Here is an 8,277-nt window from a genome sequence, read left to right as displayed (position 1 = left end):
GACACCCACTGTTGCTTGTTATTTTGCCCACTAAAGGGCTTAGTCATGTGGAAGAGGAAAAAGAAAATCTTCAAGGACGTTGGAAAGTCTAAAGCATGGCTAATGAACTGGTAGATTTTCAGAAAACCCCAAGAGTTGGGGTGAAGTTGGGTAGGAGCTGTAAGGCCCAGAATCTTTGAAAAGTCTTATTATGATCAAGTCTTAAATCCTACAATTATTTATTGCCTTGATTTCAGAGATTATTTTATTAAAGATAATTAAGGCAAGTTTTGATTTATTGGATTTGAGATAAGTTATGATTATTATCCAATTTTATAATTATTGGATTATTTTCTATATTTAAAGTATAAGGTTGATAGTTATGAAATAATAAGGATTTTATAAGATTTGGATTAGATAAGTAATATTTAAATATTATTACTGCTATTTTGGAAAAATAAAGAAAATTAAGTATATTATTTCTAATTTTTGGATTTGGGCATTTTATTGAAAATAATTTGTGAAATTGATGAGCAAATAGTATTTTCTATATACAACTAGTGTTGGATTTAATTTGAGTTTCAATTATTATATTATACCCAATTTTATTTGAAATTACCAAATTACCCCTAAACCTAATTTTGCCTAAACCCTAACCTAGCTACCCTTTCCCCCCTGAGCCCAGCAGCCATAGCACGCACAGTTTCCTTTTGTTCTTTCTTCATGAAAGAAAGGAGCAGAAGCAAAAGAAAAACGAAATAGAGGGGAGAAGAGGGAGGCGGCGCGGTGGGTGCCACTGCCACCGTCGCCGCCGTCGCTGACTGAGGGGAGGGGAGCTCTGAACGAGAAGAGAGAGCTCGCGAGACAGGGGGAGATGGACCTGCGCCTTGCCGTCGACCCACGTCTCGCCGCCACTGCCTCCATGTCTTCCAATAGCGCCACCATCGCCGCCGTGGATCGCGACCAGAGGGGAGCACGAGATCGAGAGAGAGTGAGGCGTGGAGACGGCGTCGCGCGGAGAGGGACTCGCCGCTGCCGTCGCGCACAGCCATGTGTCGTCACTGCCGTCTGAACAGTCGCCGTCGCCCTGGGGTGTAGTCCGCCGCTACCGCCAGTGGAGGTCACTGCTGTGGAACGGAGGTGAGAGAGGGAAGCAAGATGAATCCTCTCCGCTTCTGGTGCTCTGGTTCACCGCCACTACCGCCGGAATCCTTGGCCGCCGCTCCTACCGTTGCTCCATTTGGGTTCTGGGTGAGTGCGCCGCCTTTGCCCTTGGAAGCCGCTGCTTGGGTCAGGATGCTATGGTGGTTGCTGTCCTTGTCAGTAGCGGGAGAGGATGAGACGCGATGATGGTGGGTGGTTCCCAGCCCTTGTTGCCGTGCCGTCAAAATCTGCCGCCATGGCCGCCGGAGCTCCGGGCTGAGTTTCTGCCACTTGAGACCCTACTGTCACCATGTTCCACTGCCGGTAAGTTCTTTGAGTTTGGTTTCTGTTCTGTTGGAATTCCGGAAAGGTTGTTAACGCCGCGTGGTTGTTACAGTTACCGTCACCGGTGTTTTTGCTCGCGATTGTCACTTGGGGTTACTGACGGAGCCACTGCCGGGTTGATAGGGAGCTGCGGTTGCTTCGTTTTGTGATTTCAGTGAGTATTTTGATTTTTGAAAGCCCTGCGTTAGTGCTCTGTTCCGTGTAATAAAGTATTTGCGATGTTAATGGTTTTAGGAGTTAGAATCCGGTTTGCTTATGCCACTTGTAGCGGTTTCTGCTTTCGAGAGAGCAAGCCGAGTCGGGTTCTGATTGTCGGTGATTTCGGGCAGAGCGAAAAGAGTTCAGTTGACACGCTTGGGTTAAGTTTTGCTTGCTGAGGTAGGGGCGCTTTCCAAAAACTATAGTTTATTATTGGAATTATTACATATGGGTACTGATGTGAGATATTGTGTATTTGGTGATTGTATCTGCCTTATGTATTATTTGATTGACTCGAATGACTATAGATGTTGGTTTGGCCGAATTGTTGTGTGGCTTGTGAAATGTAATGTTTGAAGTTGATTCTTTAAAGATTTGAAATGAGTTTAATCCGTTGAGGATTGGTTTGAATTGAGTCAATTATTTTGATGATGTGGAAGATAGAATACTCTTGAAATTCAGCCTGTGTTGCTTTAATTGATTTGGTTTTGATAAACGATTTATTGCTGAACCGATTCTTTAAAGCTTTGGAAATGAGTTAAATCGGTTGATATTGAGTTGATTTTTGAAATGGCTTCCTTGAGATATGCCACTGAGGCGACTGTTGGATTTAGCTTGCTTTTGAATTGATTTCTGGTTTTGAGCTGTTGAAAAAGAATGAGAAACGGTTTAGTTGGGACCCGAACCGGGTGGCAAAAGTCCAAGTTTTAGGGGAGGTGCTGCCGAAATTTCTATAGAATCCGAGTCCTTATTTGAGATGTTAATTGGGGAATTTTGAGTTTAATGCCTTTCCTATCTATTTTGAGGATTGTGAAATTATGGCTTCTTTATTACCTTTACTTAGAGCAATTAAGAAAGCAATGAAGTTATGCTTTGAAAGAATTATTGAAAAGAGAATCATGATTTATCCTTATTTTCCAAGAAGAACAGTATGTCTTTGGGTACAATTCATTTGAAAGAGAATTTTGCTTTGAGGCTGTTTTAAAAGGTAAAACGGGTTTATGTTTTTCTCTATTAAACACAAAGATTGTCCCTTGGGAGAGTTTTCGTGATTTTAAAAGGAATTGGATTTCGACTGATGAGCCTCATTATTTTGACGTTTTAAATAAGATTCAAAGTATCTTTTGAACTCTAGTTTAACACAACGAAAATGATTCTCTTATCAGTTTGAAACGCTTCAGATTTAATTATGGAATGGAAGCCGGTTTTGTTTAAGTAAAGGAAATGGTTTTGAAAGAAGTAAAGGTTACGTGACTCAGTTTGGCTTAGATCCTATTTTCTTACTCAAATCAGAAAGCCAATGTTTTAATGATTTTAAATGATTTTGGCGAAATGAGATATGTTATTCTCCCCTAAAGACTTGGGACTCTGCCGAGAAACTTTGTTATAAAATCCCATTGTTGAATGGATGATTTTGAGTGTCTCCAAAAAGAATCTTTAACTTGCCATGGTTATGGAAGTTTGGAAAGAGGATGCCGAGAGTGGCATTGTTTTCAAAGGGAAATTTACCTTGAGTAAAAGTGGCTTATGAGCCTAAAATGATTTGAGAAATGAGATCTTTAAAGCCAAGGCTGAAAAGAGTTGAAACTCGATTTCAAAGTGAAATGAATTGAGGAAAAGATTTATGGCTTAAATGCCGACTTTATGAATTTAATGATGTTGAATGGTGGAAGTGCTGTTTTGTTGTGAGCCGGAATGGCTGTGTATGATTATACATATTGGTTGGTTTTGGATTGAACCGTGAGCCGGAATGGCTGTGTATGATATGAATATTGGCTGGTTTTGGACTGAACCGTGAGCCGGATGGCTGAGATGGATGTTGATCCATGGATGAGATTGAATGCATGTTTATGCTGAATCATTGATAAATGTGAATGTTGCACTTCCACTATCTGAGATACGAGTTTCCCTGGGTAGTAGCAGTGGCTAGCCACCACGTGCTCCAGGTCGAGACTTGATACTCTGTTGACCCTATGTCGTAAGTGTGGCCGGGCACTGTGAAAGGCCCGGATGAGCTCGCCCCCATAAATATTCACCAGTGATGGTGATGGATAAATATTCACCAGTAAGGGTGATGGATATGGATCATGATTATGATCAAGTTTATGATGAGTATAACTCGAGTTGGGGATGCACGACAGAGGGACAGTCCAATGGCTAGCTACCAGGACTTGTCGGGTTGGCTTTATAACCGACAGATGATATCATCAGCCACTAGGGACAGGCATGCATCATATGCATTTGTGTGACATTGGTTGGGTGTGCATATTATACTTGGTTTGCCTATGTGATTAATTGCTAACTGTTCTACTTGTAATAACTGTTTGTTTGTGCTTGAACTTCCTATCTGTGTTTGCATTTGGGACTCTGTTGGATGGTGGTGATTGGTTGTTCGTTGGATTGTTTGGGCCTAGGGCCGTGGTTGGAAAGAGATGAACTGATGGTTGATTTCGGTTTTGTGTTTCTGGTTTGGAATAAAATATGAAAGGCTATTTTGGTTCAACATAAATAAACCGTTTTGGAAGGCTTTTGAGTTTTGAGAATTGAACGGTTCCTCTTTTAGAAAAGATTTCTGACTTTACTTTCATTGTAAACCGTTGTTTTTGAAAAGAGGCATAAGACGGTTATGATTCACTGGTGCAGTTATCTTCATGTATCCTATTACAGTAATTCCCAAAAACCCTCTACTGAGAACCCTTTCGAGGATGATGTTCTCACCCCCTACATTTTTCCCCTTTCAGGATATGGGCGCAGAAGTTACGAAGAGCTTATTTAATTGTTGTTGTGATGCTCTGTATTGTTTTAGTTATGGTTTATTGTACCCTCGCCTTGATCTTGATATAACCTGTAAGAGGGATAGGAATTGTATTGGATTATGTTTGTAATATTACTTATATATATATGTATGTATATATGTGGATGTACTCTTTATGAGTTTTTGTAAGTTGTATGGTATTTATGGATGTACGTTATCGAACGAAAGTATTGTTGGAAGCGGTATTGCGGTTTAAAGTTTTAAACAGGCTCATATTTTTAGTATTAAATAGTATAAGTGTCGTCGTAATGTCCGAGCTATCAGAGTCGCGCAGCCGGAAGTGTGAGCTCTGGTAGTTAGGGTGTTACATTATGGTATCAGAGCAGTTCTTCCTGTAGAGCCTGAGGAATGGACTGACTATGCTTCAGTTGCATACTCTGAGCGTTTGTCATGTATTAGGTCTTGTCGAATGACGAGAATTAGAGCTTTATGCACATGACAGTCTATTGATTAACGCTGTTAGTCTTGCATTGCATAATTCCTAATATTAAGTTCGGCCGGCTTAATACTAGTGAAATATGTATATGAAAGCACTGATGGGTTATCATAGATGAAATCCTAGTTTTGAGTAAAGCGAATCGCGGGTTTTGGAAAAGTTGGAAACTACTTCTCGAGGCTATTCAGTTGTGTGTCTTGAATTCTGTTCGAGTTGACATGTTCTTTCATATCCTAACTTGAAGTTCTTATTTGCTAGACCTTTTGAAGAGTAATTTGATGTCTTCACTCTATTCCTCTATCCATATGTATTCTTGTTTGACCTTAAGTGCATATGCTGGTTTAAGATCTTTGTTGCATCTATCTTCCTCTGTTTGAGTTCTTCTTGATTCAAGTATTCTTTGATATAGCCTTGAACCTGTCTTAATGTGCTGTGACTTTTAACTCCGGATTCTGAGTCCATTCTTTGAGAAATTGTTGATTCAGTTTTTCTCTTACTTGACAGTGATCACAGCCAATTTTGAGATTTTATAAATTGCTGTTGATTAGATATATGCTTTTCTATATATGAGACTTTGAAATTATTTATACAGTTTAACAACTATTTCTTTCTAATACTTTGCCTGTACTTTTACTGGTTTCCGCAATTGTACTTATTTTAAAAGTAAATTTTGACCTTCTAGTAATTTTACTATAGTTCCAATGGACATCTTTATTTGATTGTGTATTTGGATATTTTCTGAAATACTGGAAAGAAAGAATTTTTCGCTTTCATTCCGGTTGAGTTTCGTTTGATAAGCTTTACTTAACTTATTTTGAATTGAGTTTGGTTTAGCATACTACATAGTTTATGCCATTGTTGTTCTTTTGAAAATGTTGGATTCATAGCTTTCTTCTTATGAACGGACTGGTTCCTTCTTAAGCTTTTCACCTCTATGAATGTCATACGTGATTCTGTTTTTAACTAATCTTTTACATCTTGTGAACATTACCATTGATCTTGGTTTGTCCCCTCTTGTGAATCTCATCCTTATGTGGGTCAGTTTGATTCGTTTCAGGATAGTACATTGTTTATTCTCCCATTATCTCTACAAGAGTTTTTAGTTAAAGATTTATCATTGAAAAATTACAAATGATTGAGTTGTCTTTTCTATGACTTTTGTATTCTTTTGGATCAATTTAAAACTTGTTTGATATTTCATGCTCAGTGGATCTTGTTTGAACTACTCTAATTTAAGATCCTTTCTTGCAAGGCTTGACTCCTTTTTAGTACATCTTAAACTTCTTGAATGTTCTTCTGAGATGGGGATTTCAAGAACACTTTTGGAGTATTGTTTTGGACTTTTTAAAGAAGTTTTGAATTCTCTTGTAAGAAGTTTTAAACGGAATTTATTTTCTGTTTCTTGATTTAGATTGAAACCATTGTTCAATATTGATGAAGTTAATTTAAAAATCGGCATGCGCTATTTTAAATGAGGTTTTGGAAAGTTTCCTTATTTAGTGGAAACCGGTTTGTTTGTAACGCACCACTTATTTCCTTACCAGATTGTAAGCAAATTTTTATCTCGGAGTTTCTTTTCTAAAAAGAGTTTAACTTCCTCTTTCGTACTTGCTATAAATGTTATACATGCTTGTTTGAATATGAAATTTTGAGAATTTTGAACAAGCATCTGATTATTTCCGAGTTTTTATGAACTGCTTTTGGTTAAGTTGTGCATTTAATTATCTTTCTAAAATATTTGAGGAAATATTTTAGCTCTTAGCCAAAGTTGTGTGCATTTGTTTTTGGAACTCTACAAAATCTACTTCAACATGGAATTGTATTGAAGTAAAGCCACATTTATGCTTTTGTTACTCTCTTGAAGGACATTTGTTGCTTAACTTTTCTTTTAGACTGCGAGGTGATTTTCCTGCAAGTTTTCGATTCTTTTAAGAACAATGTATTCAGAAGTATTTTTAATCATGCCCTTGAGTTTTGTGAGCTTTGCCTTGGGTTTGAGATATTCTCTTTTGTAAACCTCATACTTCATCGACTCAGTTTGAGTTTGTTTCAAGCTGATGCGCTGGTTATCTTCTTGTTGATCCTATTGAACTTCTTTGATCTAAGGGTTATCTTTGAAGTTGTCAATTGAATTATGTCTAGCAAACTTTATTGCTTGAACATCCATGTTTATCTGGGATTGGATATATTCTTTCAAATCTATGACTATTGTCTTTGACATCCGTCTCTCCTTTCTAAGATCTCATATTCTTCTGAGTAGACTCGAGAATTGTTTTGGTATCACGTGCGACTTGTAGACGTAGTAACGCGATACGTTAGTTCTTTAAGATGTGATGTGTATATGGAAGTTGAAGCGGTAGGTGTGCAACGTATGAGTTGTGGGCATTTTGTTCCTTGCGAACGGGTTTGTGATTGTCAGGCTTGTGATCAAATTTGGGGTTTGTAAGGTGCTTGATGGAATTGGAAAGTTGAAACCTTGAGGTTGATATAAGATTAGTGTGCGGATATTGAGCACATCGTTTTAACTCCATCCTGTTTTCTAGCCTTTGATGCCTTGCCCTACTATCACATGATTGACCCATGTTATCTTTTGCATTGAGCCTATCTTGTAACGTTTGCCTGGCAGTTACACTCCTACCTTTGCATCCTTATGCTTATGATAATCAAAGTATTTGAAAATCGTATATATGATTATATTTTGAGATATTTTTGCTTCTTCTTTAAATGTGTTCAAGGGTGAACTGTTATGGAATTTCTTCCATTTTGTATCAATTTTCGAGGGCGAAAATTTTTATAAGGTGGGTAGAATGTAAGGCCCAGAATCTTTGAAAAGTCTTATTATGATCAAGTCTTAAATCCTACAATTATTTATAGCCTTGATTTCAGAGATTATTTTATTAAAGATAATTAAGGCAAGTTTTGATTTATTGGATTTGAGATAAGTTATGATTATTATCCAATTTTATAATTATTGGATTATTTTCTATATTTAAAGTATAAGGTTGATAGTTATGAAATAATAAGGATTTTATAAGATTTGGATTAGATAAGTAATATTTAAATATTATTACTGCTATTTTGGAAAAATAAAGAAAATTAAGTATATTATTTCTAATTTTTGGATTTGGGCATTTTATTGAAAATAATTTGTGAAATTGATGAGCAAATAGTATTTTCTATATACAACTAGTGTTGGATTTAATTTGAGTTTCAATTATTATATTATACCCAATTTTATTTGAAATTACCAAATTACCCCTAAACCTAATTTTGCCTAAACCCTAACCTAGCTACCCTTTCCCCCCTGAGCCCAGCAGCCATAGCACGCACAGTTTCCTTTTGTTCTTTCTTCATGAAGAAA

The 8,277-nt window shown here is 37.3% G+C and overlaps 1 long non-coding RNA gene across 1 annotated transcript; it reads left to right on the top strand.

Annotated features, from left to right (window-relative positions):
- Positions 1-652: 652 nt before the first annotated feature.
- Positions 653-4,609, top strand: LOC112786790 (uncharacterized). Its single transcript, XR_003194327.3, has 4 exons — positions 653-1,446; positions 1,520-1,621; positions 1,702-1,845; positions 4,407-4,609. It is a non-coding gene; the product is annotated as an uncharacterized lncRNA (long non-coding RNA).
- The last annotated feature ends 3,668 nt before the right edge of the window (positions 4,610-8,277 follow it).

Source organism: Arachis hypogaea, chromosome 20 (genome assembly GCF_003086295.3).
Source record: "Arachis hypogaea cultivar Tifrunner chromosome 20, arahy.Tifrunner.gnm2.J5K5, whole genome shotgun sequence".
Taxonomy (NCBI): domain Eukaryota; kingdom Viridiplantae; phylum Streptophyta; class Magnoliopsida; order Fabales; family Fabaceae; genus Arachis; species Arachis hypogaea.
The sequence above is the reverse complement of the archived record's forward strand: the minus strand, read 5'-3'. Positions and strand labels throughout refer to the sequence as shown.